The sequence below is a fragment of the Coregonus clupeaformis genome, chromosome 5, assembly GCF_020615455.1.
Source record: "Coregonus clupeaformis isolate EN_2021a chromosome 5, ASM2061545v1, whole genome shotgun sequence".
In the NCBI taxonomy this organism is placed as follows: domain Eukaryota; kingdom Metazoa; phylum Chordata; class Actinopteri; order Salmoniformes; family Salmonidae; genus Coregonus; species Coregonus clupeaformis.
The window spans coordinates 18,604,243-18,620,775 of record NC_059196.1 but is presented as its reverse complement, the minus strand read 5'-3'; the positions used below and the strand labels follow the sequence as shown (position 1 = coordinate 18,620,775).

Below are 16,533 nucleotides of genomic sequence, written 5' to 3'. Positions count from 1 at the left end.
TGTCAGAATATGAATGTCATATGTTACTAGCAAATGATTGATTTCATGAACCTTGTTTCTTAAGCTACATATGTTAACGTGGGTTATTTATAACACTTTTCTGGAATGCTTGATTATTTTTCTTGCTTTACTGGGAAGCTTAGCAGAGGTAGACATACTCTGGTTATTTTTCTTAGTGCAGGGTGAGCTGCACACAGTGGACTCCTACTAGGGCACACCACCTCAGTGCTAACAGTATTACTCTGGTTCATATGCATATAAGTACTGCATACAATAGCTGTAGGATCAGTTATGGAGGGCTAAAAGTCTGCTGAACCGTTCAATGCCACGATTTAGATTCAGGTGTTCTGAGCTGCCCTTCATTATGTCATTTGACCCCACATGAACCATGAAAGTATCAGCCCCCGGTGACTGACTCACAGCCTTGGGAATCAACCTGGTGATATCCTGAACTTTTGCCCCAGGAAAACACAAAGTCTTTGCCCCAGGTACAGATATATGCCTCACCATTGAACTCCCTATCACAATCACCAGAATGATCCGGCCTCTGCCTATAAAAACATTTATAACTGATGGGATACACAAGCTACATTCCTTGCCAAATGACGACAGTTTTATCACAAATTCTAAATGGACTGGTTGACTGAAGTAGGGAAATATGTTTTCCAACAATGAGCTGCAGTTTTGGAATAATTGCATAATTTACCGTTTACAGGCTACTTTGCAGTTGTCACTAGTTACCAAAGACACAAAGTCAAAATTGGCTATATCGTAAAAATACATGTTTTTATTAATTTATTTGCTTTTTGGTCTTAATTTAAGGTTAGGATCAGGCATATAATTAACAGTGTGGTTAAGGTTAGCGTTAAGGGTTAGGTTTGAAATCAGATTTTAAAAAGCGAAATTGTAGAAAGAGGCAGGGTTAATGGCTTTGTGGCTGTGGTAACTAACGTTAGTGACGACCCGACTTTGCGAACTGCTGTTGGCATTTAGAATTGGTTAGCCTAGGCTACTACCCCCCTAAACATAGACAGGTTCCACGCTGACAGCGTACTTTCATCAGAATCATTATGCCTAGGCCTACTCACCAAACAGATGTCGTGGCCATAATTCATCCCCATGCAGTGTTCAATGTAGAATTGTTAATCCATTTAGAAAATTCCAAGGAACACGCATAATAAACTAAATCAAACATCTGTACATCGAAAATAAGACATCTTTCGGTTTGTAACCTTGAAAAATATCGCTCTTTGAGAATAACTGTTCCAGATGCAAATGCAAATCACTTCGCACTATTCTGTTATATTTTATATTTTTTCTATAAAATATACTGAACAAAAAATATAAACGCAACATCCAACAATTTCAAAGATTTTACTGAGTTACAGTTCATATAAGGTAATCAGTCAATTGAAATAAATTAATTAGGCCCTAATCTCTGGATTTCACATGACTTGGTCACAGATACCTTTAAAAAAAAGTAGGGGCGTGACCACCATTTGCGTCATGCAGCACAACACATCTCCTTCACATAGAGTTGATCAGACTGTTGATTGTGGCCTGTGCAATGTTGCTGGATATTGGCGGGAACTGGAACACGCTGTCGTACATGTCGATCCAGAGCATCCCAAACATGCTCAATGGGTGACATCTCTGGTGAGTATGCAGGTCATGAAAGAACTGGGACATTTTCAGCTTCCAGGAATTGAATACAGATCCTTGCGACATGGGGCCGTGCCTTATCATGCTGAAACATTAGGTAATGGTGGCAGATGAATGGCACGAAAATGAGCCTTTTATTCTCCCCAGCACAAGGTGCACCTGTATATTGATCATGCTATTCAATGAGCTTCTTGATATGCCACACCTGTCAAGTGGATGGAATATATTGGCAAAGGAAAAATGCTCACTAACAGGGATGTAAACAAATTTGTGCACAACATTTGAGAGAAATAAGCTTGTTGTGCGTATGGAACATTTCTGGGATCTTCTATTTCAACTCATGAAACATGGGACCAACACTTTACATGTTGCATTTATATTTTTGTTCAGTTTAGGTGTCTTGACTGTGATAAGGGCTCTGGAAATAAGAGCGTCTTGTCTGCTAAATTAACAAAACAAGGTTATGCCATTGCACAGCCATAGGCTTATACAAGCAAGCGCCACATTAATGAGGTTACTACCTTTTTGAAGATTGTGTTCCAAGATATAATATAATCAGTTGATATTACAGTTTCAATAAATTAATCTTAAATGGCCCTTGTTTTTTTATTGACTGAATGTATATGAGGCAATTTAACAATTAGGATTTGTTATCTGTAATGGTAATGATACATTAGGCATTGTTGTTCACTGTTGGCATATAGATAAATGCGCACATATTTTTCTCCTGTGCCACCCTTGTTCTAGTCATGCAAGTACAGTCAAAAAAGGTAAAATGCCCATCTCTATCCGTGAAGCATTTCTCTAAGCAGCAATTGTGTGTAATCTTCCCACATTGAATGCAATGTATTCACTTAGGCATCATGTATTGTGACGGCTCTCTTTTCGCAACACCATACCTGATTTACGGTTAACGGCTGATACCAGGCTGAAGCTGCAAGTAAAGTTGAGAAATACCCATAGACTTCAGTCACCGCATAATAGAAAAAACCCGCCCTATTTTGGAGATTTCGCAATTTGGGTTTTCCGTGGAGGGGAGGAGTTGAACTTTCTGGTACATGATTCACTTCCTTCATCATGGCAGTACGCAGAGCATTATTTATTTCCTTCAATTTAAATATGTTGTCGTAGCACTTAGCCTGTACCTATAAGCCAATAATGCAGCTTATGTTGAAGTCTAGAAGAAAGAATGGTGTCTGATTGAGGTATCGAATAGCCTGCTGAAATAAGTATTTATTTGGTGGCTTTATCTACTCCTAAATCCAACAACACAATGCGAGGAGTGTTATTTAACTTAAATTACCAGTGGTACCTGGGAGATCGCAAGGGGGGCTCGCGGTGAATTGCATATCAAGATACCTCAAAGTAGTTTACGACGGCTGGCAGTCATTCGTCAAACGGACAGGTACGTTTTATGTGTAATAGGCTATACTCTGTAGCCTACTGCCTAGATAATCTCGAGGGTGCTCGACTGTGTTTTAATTGGAAGGATTCCCAAGACCGTGTGGTTGCCGTTTTCCATATGATTTACTGACACGTGCTGAATGGTCCAGTAAATCAAGCCCGGTACTGGCACGGCCGCCGTGTCCCTCGTTCCTCTCTGATCATAAATTTGTCTGACTCAACTGCAGCCGGCTGTCACCTCACCCTACAATAGCCACTCTGCCCTACACGGCGTGTCACCTCTGGTCGCAGTCTTCAGCGCTACAGAGGGAACCGGTGGATTTGTGGAGATGTAAGTATTACCACATTGTGCTCTGTTGCCGTTTATTACCTATTGTGCACTGTTGCTGTACTAGTTGCATGTATAGACAATAGCTTTCCTTTTATTCACTCTCAGCCTATAATCCAAACAATTCAAGCAATAATGCTTTTCCCATACAGTGCAAGCAGAGAAATCTCTATACATCTATTGTAATTAATTTATGCGTTTTCATACAGTTTGTCAGTTTTGACAGAAAGACCCTCTTCTCCATCAGATTGTGATTGGACCTGGTTAAGCAAATGACAGACTGAGACATTGGCGTTTGTCTCGCTGTTGTCTGAGCTTGCTAGAGGACACAGGAAGAGTGCAATATCGATTATAGCAGATAATTAGATTTTCTTTCAGACATGAGTGCTCTTTTGTGGAAGCAGAATCAATTAATTTAAGATATAGATGCAAGTCCGTTTTAAGTAATTTCGTGATTCATTAGAAAACTTCTCCCTATCATCCTGATGATGATGAGAAATTCTAAGGCTAATTCAGGCAGTATAGGCGATGTTTCCAGAAAATTGGCTACTAAAGCAGTCATTTGTGACACTCAGATAAGCAGAAAGAAGATAGTGGTTTTTAGTTAAATTAGCCTAAGTAGCCTAACCTTAAATTAAAATGCTGTTGTGTCCAATATTGTATTGTACATCAAATGAAGTAGCCTAACTTTATTTTGCACAAGTCAGCTTATGTTACATTTGAGCAGAAACTAAAGTGAATATAAAGGGAGAGTTGAAAGAGATGGTTCACCCAAATTACATTTACATTTTAGTCATTTAGCAGACGCTCTTATCCAGAGCGATTTACAGTTAATGAGTGCATACATTTTTCATACTGGCCCCCCGTGGGAATCGAACCCACAACCCTGGCGTTGCAAGCGCCATGCTCTACCAACTGAGCTACAGGAGGCCTACATATAGGTTTCCTTACCCTGTTTATAGACTGCTTACAGGGTAAGAAAACCAATATGTAATTTGGTTGAACTATCCCTTTAAGATAAACATCTGTTTTCAGATTACACATCTGTGTGAGTTTAGTGTTCTTTTTGTTTTTCATGTTACGTACAGCGTCAGTGTATCTGTGTTTATATTTGACCATGTTTTGTGCCTTACATTTACGTCATTTAGCAGACGCTCTTATCCAGAGCGACTTACAAATTGGTGCATTCACCTTATAGCCAGTGGGATAACCACTTTCCAATGTAATTTTTTGTATAAATTATTATTATAATTTTTTTTTATCTTTGTATTTTTTCTTTTCTTTTCTTTTTTTCTTTTCATTCATTTTTTTTTGGGGGGGGGTTGGGGTAAGGGGGGTGGGTAGAATGATTACTTTATCCTATCCCAGGTATTCCTTAAAGAGGTGGGGTTTCAAATGTCTCCGGAAGGTGGTGAGTGACTCCGCTGTCCTGGCGTCGTGAGGGAGCTTGTTCCACCATTGGGGTGCCAGAGCAGCGAACAGTTTTGACTGGGCTGAGCGGGAACTATGCTTCCGCAGAGGTAGGGGAGCCAGCAGGCCAGAGGTGGATGAACGCAATGCCCTCGTTTGGGTGTAGGGACTGATCAGAGCCTGAAGGTATGGAGGTGCCGTTCCCCTCACAGCTCCGTAGGCAAGCACCATGGTCTTGTAGCAGATGCGAGCTTCAACTGGAAGCCAGTGGAGTGTGCGGAGGAGCGGGGTGACGTGAGAGAACTTGGGAAGGTTGAACACCAGACGGGCTGCGGCATTCTGGATGAGTTGTAGGGGTTTAATGGCACAGGCAGGGAGCCCAGCCAACAGCGAGTTGCAGTAATCCAGACGGGAGATGACAAGTGCCTGGATTAGGACCTGTGCCGCTTCCTGTGTAAGGCAGGGTCGTACTCTCCGAATGTTGTAGAGCATGAACCTACAGGATCGGGTCACCGCCTTGATGTTAGCGGAGAACGACAGGGTGTTGTCCAGGGTCACGCCAAGGCTCTTCGCACTCTGGGAGGAGGACACAACGGAGTTGTCAACCGTGATGGCGAGATCATGGAACAGGCAGTCCTTCCCCGGGAGGAAGAGCAGCTCCGTCTTGCCAAGGTTCAGCTTGAGGTGGTGATCCGTCATCCATACTGATATGTCTGCCAGACATGCAGAGATGCGATTCGCCACCTGGTTATCAGAAGGGGGAAAGGAGAAGATTAGTTGTGTGTCGTCTGCGTAGCAATGATAGGAGAGGCCATGTGAGGATATGACAGAGCCAAGTGACTTGGTGTATAGCGAGAATAGGATAGGGCCTAAAACTGAGCCCTGGGGGACACCAGTGGTGAGAGCACGTGGTGCGGAGACAGCTTCTCGCCACGCCACTTGGTAGGAGCGACTGGTCAGGTAGGACGCAATCTAAGAGTGAGCCGCGCCGGAGATGCCCAGCTCGGAGAGGGTGGAGAGGAGGAACTGATGGTTCACAGTATCAAATGCAGCAGACAGGTCTAGAAGGACAAGAGCAGAGGAGAGAGAGTTAGCTTTAGCAGTGCGGAGAGCCTCCGTGACTCAGAGAAGAGCAGTCTCAGTTGAATGACCAGTCTTGAAACCTGACTGGTTTGGATCAAGAAGGTCATTCTGAGAGAGATAGCAAGAGAGTTGGCTAAAGACGGCACGCTCAATAGTTTTGGAGAGAAAAGAAAGAAGGGATACTGGTCTGTAGTTGTTGACATCAGAGGGATCGAGTGTTGGTATTTTGAGAAGGGGTGCAACTCTCGCTCTCTTGAAGACGGAAGGGACATAGCCAGCGGTCAAAGATGAGTTGATCGGTGAGGTAAGGAAGAAGGTCACCGGAGATGGTCTGGAGAAGAGAGGAGGGGATAGGGTCAAGCGGGCAGGTTGTTGGGCGGCCTGCCGTCACAAGTCGCAAGATTTTATCTGGAGAGAGAGGGGAGAAAGAAGTCAAAGCATAGGGTAGGGCAGTGTGAGCAGGACCAGCAGTGTCATTTGACTTAACAAACGAGGATCGGTTGTCGTCAACCTTCTTTTCAAATTGGTTGACGAAGTCATCCACAGAGAGGGAGGAGGGGGGGGGATTCAGCAGGGAGGAGAATGTGGCAAAGAGCTTCCTAGGGTTAGAGGCAGATGCTTGGAATTTAGAGTGGTAGAAAGTGGCCTTAGCAGCAGAAACAGATGAAGAAAATGTAGAGAGGAGGGAGTGAAAAGATGCCAGGTCCGCAGGGAGTCTAGTTTTCTTCCATTTCCGCTCAGCTGCCCGGAGCTCTGTTCTGTGAGCTCGCAATGAGTCATCAAGCCACGGAGCTGGAGGGGAGGACCGAGCCGGCCGGGAGGATAGGGGACATAGAGAGTCAAAGGATACAGAAAGGGAGGAGAGGAGGGTTGAGGAGGCAGAATCAGGAGATTGGAGGGAGAAGGATTGAGCAGAGGGAAGAGATGATAGGATGGAAGAGGAGAGAGTAGCGGGAGAGAGAGAGCGAAGGTTGCGACGGCGCATTACCATCTGTGTAGGGGCAGAGTGAGTAGTGTTGGAGGAGAGCGAGAGAGAAAAGGATACAAAGTAGTGATCGGAGACATGGAGGGGAGTTGCAGTGAGATTAGTAGAACAACAGCATCTAGTAAAGATGAGGTCAAGCGTATTGCCTGCCTTGTGAGTAGGGGGGGACGGTGAGAGGGTGAGGTCAAAAAGGAGAGGAGTGGAAAGAAGGAGGCAGAGAGAAATGAGTCAAATGTAGACGTAGGGAGGTTGAAATCCCCCAGAACTGTGAGGGGTGAGCCATCCTCAGGAAAGGAACTTATCAAGGCGTCAAGCTCATTGATGAACTCTCCAAGGGAACCTGGAGGGCGATAGATGACAAGGATATTAAGCTTAAATGGGCTAGTGACTGTGACAGCATGGAATTCAAATGAGGAGATAGACAGATGGGTCAGGGGAAAAATTGAGAATGTCCACTTGGGAGAGATGAGGATTCCTGTGCCACCACCCCGCTGACCAGATGCTCTCGGGGTATGCGAGAACACATGGTCAGACGAAGAGAGAGCAGTAGGAGTAGCAGTGTTTTCAGTGGTAATCCATGTTTCCGTCAGCGCCAAGAAGTCGAGGGACTGGAGGGTAGCATAGGCTGAGATGAACTTTGCCTTGTTGGCAGCAGAACGGCAGTTCCAGAGGCTGCCTGAGACCTGGAACTCCACGTGGGTGGTGCGTGCAGGGACCACCAGGTTAGAGAGGCAGCAGCCACGCGGTGTGAGGCGTTTGTATAGCCTGTGTGGAGAGGAGAGAACAGGGATAGGCAGAGGCATAGTTGACAGGCTGCAGCAAATGGCTACAATAATGCAGAGGAGATCGGAATGAAATGAACTAAACATCTGGGAAAGGAGAGAGCGGGGCCTCCCTCACCACAACTCCCAAAAATAACTCTCACAACTTCCACCTCAGAAACTATAATTGTTGTAAACTACAGCGGTTCAATGTTTTCTAGGAATAGACTAACTTAGTTTATTCAGCTAGCTAACTAGGTACAGTATTATTCTGTGAAAATCGTCCGGGCACCTAGTCATAAGACGCCACAGCCAGCTAGCATGCCGGACTCCAACAACACGGTTTAGCGTCAATACTCGGCCACAACAAACCACCAGTGTATCAACACGCAAGCAGATTGTTCGTGTCCGTGTCTAACGTTTTGGGTTAGTCCCGACAGCTTGAGCGAGTCCGTCGTCAACTTATTCAGCCAGTTAGTTAGCTAGAATAGTTAGCAAACTAGCTAGCCATTGCTTTCAGACAAAGAAGAACCCCTCCTTTCACGGCACGAACACACAGAGAGAGCCAAACTAACGTTAACTAGTCACCCATGTCCCGAATTCCTTGAACGACTCGGGCTACCAATATGTAAAAAACAAAACACAACTGTAGGTTATGATTTACCCCTAGCAGCTACTGTTAGATAGCCAAGTGCAAAGCTAGTCTTGGTCATAGAGTCCTCTCATCTTCATTTCTGTGTTTCTAATATACCTATTCCACATTTCACTGTGTCTCAGGCTGGAATTCAATCAAAACCGCCTCAACAGTTTCTTTAATTACAAACTAATGCTCATGCATGCATACTTTTTATTCTGATGAATATCTATACTATATGTGGGTAGTCTACCTGGTTGTTGTTGTAGATTTTACAGTACACTTTTAGAAAAAATGGTTCCAAAAGGGTTCTTTGCCTGTCCCCAATAGGAGAACCATTTTGGGTTCCATGTAGAACCCTCTGTGGAAATGGTTTTACATGGAACCAAAATGGGTTATTCAAAGGGTTATCCTATGGGGACAGCCAAATAACCCTTTTAGGTTCTAGATAGCACTTCGTTTTATACTCTTAGAAAAAAAATCTGTGATTTTATTTGACTATGGGAATCAAGAGCTATGCTCTAAATACTGCAGAGCGGGTTTGATCGAATTGAGCCCTAAGTGTCTCCAAGTTATATTTAATTCTACATCTCTGTTCAGTGCCAGTGTATCTGGACAGGCAGACCAAGCAAAGTGTAATGATGTCATGTCATAGTATTGTGAGGACCGAGGTAGAGTTACGAGATAATTGGTTTGGGGCCATGGAGTCTACATTCCTTATGTCAAAGGAGATTACTGATGTTTAGGGTAGTATGATTGATGGACAGGATATAATGACTTGGGGCAAAGGGTAATAACAACAGAGAAAGGGAGTGCCTATGATGGTTGCCAGATGTATGTGAAAGGAAGGATAACCAAGAGTATAAAAGCTGTGAGATTTGTGTGTGTGGGCAGTTCAACTGACAAAGGGCAGAGCTATGTCCGTTTGTTAGATGAACCCACAAGCTCGTGATCCAATAAATACTTGGTATAAGATCTCCACAGAATGTCTAAGTAAATTCTTACATCCTTGATTACTTGAATACCAGAGAAACTCATCATAACACCAAGCCAAGCCAAGTTTTCTGAGTGCCTCAGTCAGTGATAGTATGGCACAGAGACTTTGGGCAGAAGGTAGCAGCCTCTTGTTCATCTCCCTCTGTGCTTTTGCAGTAAAAAGCGGTGATCGATGTTGTTGTTGTGGAGGTGGAGGCATCCATGTGCCTCCGGGGAGCCGCCACCCGCCATTACCTACCTCAGTCCTTTCATGCATGGCAAATCACCATCATTTTGTATCCCCCTTCTCTCCTTTCCTCCACTTCTCTCTTTACTCTCTCCTTCCCTCCACTTCTCTCTTTCTCTCTCACATTCCCTATCTCGTCTCCTTCTCTCCAGCTCTCTTTCTTTCTGTCTCCTTCTCTCCATCTGTCTCTCTCTTTCTCTCTCCTTACCCCTATCTCTCTCTTTATCTCTTTACCTTCAACTCTTCAACTCTCTCTCCCTCTCTCTCTCTCCATCTGCCTCTCCTATGACCCTGTCCCTCCAACTCTCTCTCCCTCTCTCTCTCTCCATCTGCCTCTCCTATGACCCTGTCCCTCCAACTCTCTCTCCCTCTCTCTCTCTCCATCTGCCTCTCCTATGACCCTGTCCCTCCAACTCTCTCTCCCTCTCTCTCTCTCCATCTGCCTCTCCTATGACCCTGTCCCTCCAACTCTCTCTCTCCTCTCTCTCTCTCCATCTGCCTCTCCTATGACCCTGTCCCTCCAACTCTCTCTCCCTCTCTCTCTCTCCATCTGCCTCTCCTATGACCCTGTCCCTCCAACTCTCTCTCCCTCTCTCTCTCTCCATCTGCCTCTCCTATGACCCTGTCCCTCCAACTCTCTCTCCCTCTCTCTCTCTCCATCTGCCTCTCCTATGACCCTGTCCCTCCAACTCTCTCTCCCTCTCTCTCTCTCCATCTGCCTCTCCTATGACCCTGTCCCTCCAACTCTCTCTCCCTCTCTCTCTCTCCATCTGCCTCTCCTATGACCCTGTCCCATCATTTAGTCTCTTTCACCTCAACCCCCTGCAAAGTGTGACAACTGACCGAGTGCTAAATCAATGTATGTATAATTAATAGCTGAGTTATTGTAGAGATCGAGGCAGACGTATTGTAATGATTTCCCTCTTCCTCCCCAGGGTTCTCTTCACCACAGCTCTCCTGTCTCTCTCAGTCGCCATGGTGGGAGTAGGAGGGGCTACTCCAGCCGCCACTCAATCCAGTGTCCACTCAGGTGAGTGGCAGTTCAGACAAGGTTTTGATTGGTCAGTATTATGCTCCACTCCAAATATGACCCCTAGTCCCCTCCGTAGCAAATTAATGTAGATTAGAAAAGATTGGATGTGAATATGAGAATAGCTCCGCTTTGCTAAATGGAGTTCACACCATATTTATTACACCTATCCAGTCCTTCCCAAACTGTCCCACATCTACGTGTTTAGGGTGTAGGGGCTTGGGGTAGAGTCCTACACGGGTCAGTTTTTTTGAGCCACACCCGCCCCACGCCAGCCACATCAATTTCGAGCCCCACCAGATACCCGACACCAGGACAGATTTTTCTCCACAACCCGACCCACCCGGATTGAATTGTTCCGAGAGCTGATCCGTTACCCGCCATATGACATTAATTTAATGATAAAAAAAAAAATGAATCCAGAGTAGTAGGCTTTATCATAATTATTACTATTAGGCTATTATTACTAGTCCCCTTATTCAACATTTGGATAAAAGGAAACCATACCATGAATTAAGAACAATATGTTTTTATTTTCACAATGTGATGCGTCACTCAAATCGCTTTAAGAAACATTGCCTTCTATCACCAAGTAAAATTCTGAGTATGTGCAAATGTCCTTGGCAAATAAAGGTGATTCTGATTCTAATTAGCCTTCTTACCTAATGAAAGCCTATAGCCGACATAATAAAACAATACCTTTACATTCAATATTGTTTAGATAATCAAATAGTTTAGGCCTAATTCAAACTTAAAGAAACCATTCCCAGGATAGAATATAGGCTGCAAAAATAGGCTACATTTATTTAGTAGGCTACTCTAAATCTTATCACCCCCACCGGTTAATACTTCATATGGCCTGCGTATGCCTGAATTCATGTAATGATTAACTGATAATTAACAGAATTATCGAAAACAAATAGGCCTACCTGCTTGTACTTTGTGTAGGCTGTGTATCCATCTATCGCGTTGTTGACCTTCCAAACTGGGGATTTCACTCGCGCAGCACTATTCCCTTATCATAACCTTTCTTTATATTTCTCCGGTTAGGCCTACGTTAGCCATTTTTGAGTGAGCTCGGCTATCCAAGAAAAGTAAACTTGGCAACGTGCCGTATTCTCACATGGGGAGAATGAACATAAGCTCTGAGCGTGGACGAATTAGAAAGTTTTAGCACCACACAAATACAGTGAGGGAAAAAAGTATTTGATCCCCTGCTGATTTTGTACGTTTGCCCACTGACAAAGAAATGATCAGTCTATAATTTTAATGGTAGGTTTATTTGAACAGTGAGAGACAGAATAACAACCAAAAAATCCAGAAAAACGCATGTCAAAAATGTTATAAATTGATTTGCATTTTAATGAGGGAAATATATATTTGACCCCTCTGCAAAATATGACTTAGTACTTGGTGGCAAAACCCTTGTTGGCAATCACAGAGGTCAGAAGTTTCTTGTAGTTGGCCACCAGGTTTGCACACATCTCAGGATGGATTTTGTCCCACTCCTCTCTGCAGATCTTCTCCAAGTCATTAAGGTTTCGAGGCTGACGTTTGGCAACTCGAACCTTCATCTCCCTCCACAGATTTTCTATGGGATTAAGGTCTGGAGACTGGCTAGGCCACTCCAGGACCTTAATGTGCTTCTTCTTGAGCTACTCCTATGTTGCCTTGGCCATGTGTTTTGGGTCATTGTCATGCTGGAATACCCATCCACGACCGATTTTCAATGCCCTGGCAGAGGTAAGGAGGTTCTCACCCAAGATTTGACGGTACATGGCCCCGTCCATCGTCCCTTTGATGCGGTGAAGTTGTCCTGTCCCCTTACCAGAAAAACACCCCCAAAGCATAATGTTTCCACCTCCATGTTTGACGGTGGGGATGGTGTTCTTGGGGTCATAGGCAGCATTCCTCCTCCTCCAAACACGGCGAGTTGAGTTGATGCCAAAGAGCTCGATTTTGGTCTCATCTGACCACAACACTTTCACCCAGATGTTCATTGGCAAACTTCAGACGAGCATGTATATGTGCTATCTTGAGCAGGGGGACCTTGCGGGCGCTGCAGGATTTCAGTCCTTCACGGCGTAGCGTGTTACCAATTGTTTTCTTGGTGACTATGGTCCCAGCTGTCTTGAGATCATTGACAAGATCCTCCCGTGTAGTTCTGGGCTGAATCTTCACCGTTCTCATGATCATTGCAACTCCACGAGGTGAGATCTTGCATGGAGCCCCAGGCCGAGGGAGATTGACAGTTATTTTGTGTTTCTTCCATTTGCGAATAATCGCACCAACTGTTGTCACCTTCTCAACAAGCTGCTTGCCGATGTCTTGTAGGCCATTCCAGCCTTGTGTAGGTCTTGGCCATGGTGGAGAGTTTGGAATCTGATTAATTGATTGCTTCTGTGGACAGGTGTCTTTTTTATACAGGTAACAAACTGAGATTAGGAGCACTCCCTTTAAGAGTGTGCTCCTAATCTCAGCTCGTTACCTGTATAAAAGACACCTGGGAGACGGAAATCTTTCTGATTGAGAGGGGGTCAAATACTTATTCCCTCATTAAAATGCAAATCAATTTATAACATTTTTGACATGCGTTTTTCAGGATTTTTTTTTTGTTATTCTGTCTCTCTCACTGTTCAAGTAAACCTACCATTAAAATTATAGACTGATAATTTCTTTGTCAGTGGGCAAACGTACAAAATCAGCAGGGGATCAAATACTTTTTTCCCTCACTGTAAGGGACAGTTCCTGGCTCCACACACTCTCAATGCATGCGTGGCTGGTAGCCTTATGTCTGCCTCGCCATTCACAGAATGAAATTTGTATTTGGAAGTGTATTTTCTTGATTTAAAATGTTTGCAGGACTCTAGCTTGGGGTTGACTTGGCATTGGGAATTCGAGAATAGGTTGACAGGCCCTTTATGTTTCTGGTTGAATTAGCACATTCTCTGGCTGAATCTCAAACCGAACACTTGGCCCCTAAGCCCTTTATCGAGTGGCCACTTGCTGTTGTGTTCGGTAGTGATCACTTGAGTCTGCAAGATGCACACTCAACGTCCCAACTGCCACTTGTCAATATTCCAAATTTCAAAATCCATTCGCGAACATTGTCTCATGTGACCTGTCTTCTTGACTTGCCTAGTTAAATAAAGGTTGAATAAAAATTTAATTAAATTCTTGTAGCATACTCCGATAGGCAGTGAGAAAGTTGTAAAAATAAACCCACATCTCTCTACTCCTGCACAAAATATGTGCAAGTATATTGGTCGCCAGTGATTTCATCAGTTGGTTTTAGCATGTTGTAACCTGCCTGCTGCAAAAAGAGTGGGTGAAAACTCGCTTTGGTGATGACATTTCACTTCCTTATGTTATAAAAAACATTTTACCAAGACAAATATGATTTTTCATGTTCTGAATCGTTCAGTGTGATCTTTCTCTAACAAATCATTAACATTATATAAAAAAAGTTCAGATTTCGTAACCTAAAACATCTGATAATAAGCACCGAGCTCTGTTGACAGAGCGGTGCCACTTTCTTGCTGCAACTGTTGAGTATTTTTCATGTTGTGGTGGTCGTCTGCAAAGTTGTATCCGCGAGTCGCAAAATGAACATGACACAAGCTGAATTAAATGTAAAAGGGTTTGAAAATAAAAACCTTGCAGTATTCTCAGTGCTCCGTTGACATTTCATAGAGATACGCTTGTTTTTGTGAGAAATCTTCAAAACATTACTGGAATTTCGCATTAATCCTTAAGAGTCGATTGACACACCTGTGTGTCAATCTAAGTAATATAATAATAAAATCCCCATCAAAATCCGTCAATTTAAGCTAGAGATTTGTCAGACCATGAGACATCCCGAAAATCGGTCTTCTCACAAAAACGGTTTGGCCTACAAAACTATTATGACCACTCTATGGAAAGGGGAGACTCTCACGAACACGATGGGGTCACGGGACCTGTCTGAATGCAAACCATACAAACAAATGGAAGTATGGAGGTAGTTTTGGTCATTACTAGATTTGGTCAAATGGTAAAGTGCATTATCCTCATGATTCCTCTAATGAAAGTGTGTGCCCTGCCCCTGTGCCTGTTTCTCAACTCTCAATATTCAGCTCAATCGCAACTATTTTACAACCAATATATTTGATATGGCTTTGAGATATGGAATGGTGCGCACGCAAAATGCACAATGACCGTTGCGAGGGCATAGGCCTATAGGTATCATGGGTAGTAGCCTACAACTGCAACGTTTTTTAGGACATTTAAATGTACTGTTGGATGAGTACATGGCTACTAGCAGTGGGTATTATATTTAGTTCAGGGTAAATTTGGCACTGGACAACTTGACTGCCAAGATTTAAATTTACCGGACATCTGAGAAATTTACCAGATATCCATATGCATTGGGTGCGTAATGCATTAGGGCGTCCACCCACGGTGCTCAAAATCACATTTTAGATTATTGTAATTCTTATTAACAGAATCTAAATTAGCCTGTAAAGTTGTAATAAAATTAAGTAAAACGATGTTCTTATACCAACATGACAGGTTTTATTGAAAAGCAAATCATTGTGTTGCATCTTCATCCCTGCTATAAATCATAAATTAATATCATTTAAAAAAAGAAAAAAACATTTAGCCTACACAACTTAATATAATTTGCAAACGACGTGTCCTATAGGCTATTTGTATTAACATTTTAATAAATAACAAAACACAGCTGTTTTCAAATACAATCTAGGCCTCTCTAATTTAATTTAGCCTGGGAATTAACATTTTAATTAGGTCTAATAAATAATAAAACATGGCTGTCTAGGAACACCAGGGCGGCCCGACCCACTCCCCATTCCCGCTGCTATTCAGCACCACAGCAGTGGAAAGAGGACACTCTAGGCGGCCACAAAATGAAGGAATTATAAAACTGATGTTGGACAATTAAACTCTATGTATATAAACGAAATTCGTTAAGGCTGGTTCATTGAGAGAAAGCTTATTTTACAATGCTCCTGTGAAATGAGGCCCACGCCATGCATCATAAATGAAAGCACTTGTTTCCAAAGCTCAAATTATATCTCTCTTTTTACAGTTCTACTGGATGATGTTAATAAATGTTATGTTTATTATAATTTGAACGATCGTGGGGTCGTGACTCGTGTCGTGTGATACAGTGTATTCGGAAAGTATTCAGACCCCTTCCCTTTTTCCACATTTTGTTACATTACAGCCTTATTCTAAAATGGATTGCAAAAATGTTTTTGCTCATCAATACCCCATAATGACAAAGCAAAAACAGGTTTTTAGATTTTTTGCAAATGTATTAAAAAATGAAAAATAAAAACCTTATTTACGTAAGTATTCAAACACTTTGCTATGAGACTCGAAATTGAGCTCAGGTGCATCCTGTTTCCATTGATCATCCTTGAGATGTTTCTACAACTTGATTGGAGTCCACCTGTGGTAAATTCAATTGACTGGACATGATTTGGAAAGGCACACACCTGTCTATATAAGGTCCCACAGTTGACAGTGCATGTCAGAGAAAAAAACCAAGCCATGAGGTCGAAGGAATTGCCCATTGCGCTCCGAGACAGGATTGTGTCGAGGCACAGAGCTGGGGATGGGTACCAAAAAATGTCTGCAGCATTTAAGGTCCCCAAGAACACAGTGGCCTCCATCATTTTTAAATAGAAGAAGTTCGGAACCACCAAGGCTCTTCCTAGAGCTGGCCGCCCGGCCAATCTGAGCAATCGAGGGAGAAGGGCCTTGGTCAGGGTGGTGACCAAGAACCCTATGGTTACTCTGACAGAGCTCCAGAGGTCCTCTGTGGAGATGGGAGAACCTTCCAGAACGACAACCATCTCTGCAACACTCTACCAATCAGGCCTTTATTGTAGAGTGGCCAGACTGAAGACACTCCTCAATAAAAGCCACATGACAGCCCGCTTCGAGATTGCCAGAAGGTACCTAAAGGACTCTCAGACGATGAGAAACAAGATATTCTGGTCTGATGA

The 16,533-nt window shown here is 43.4% G+C and overlaps 1 pseudogene; it reads left to right on the top strand.

The window, feature by feature from the left end:
• The first annotated feature begins 2,520 nt into the window (after positions 1–2,520).
• LOC121566630 overlaps positions 2,521–16,533 on the top strand; it is a 30,299-nt pseudogene continuing 16,286 nt past the window's right edge.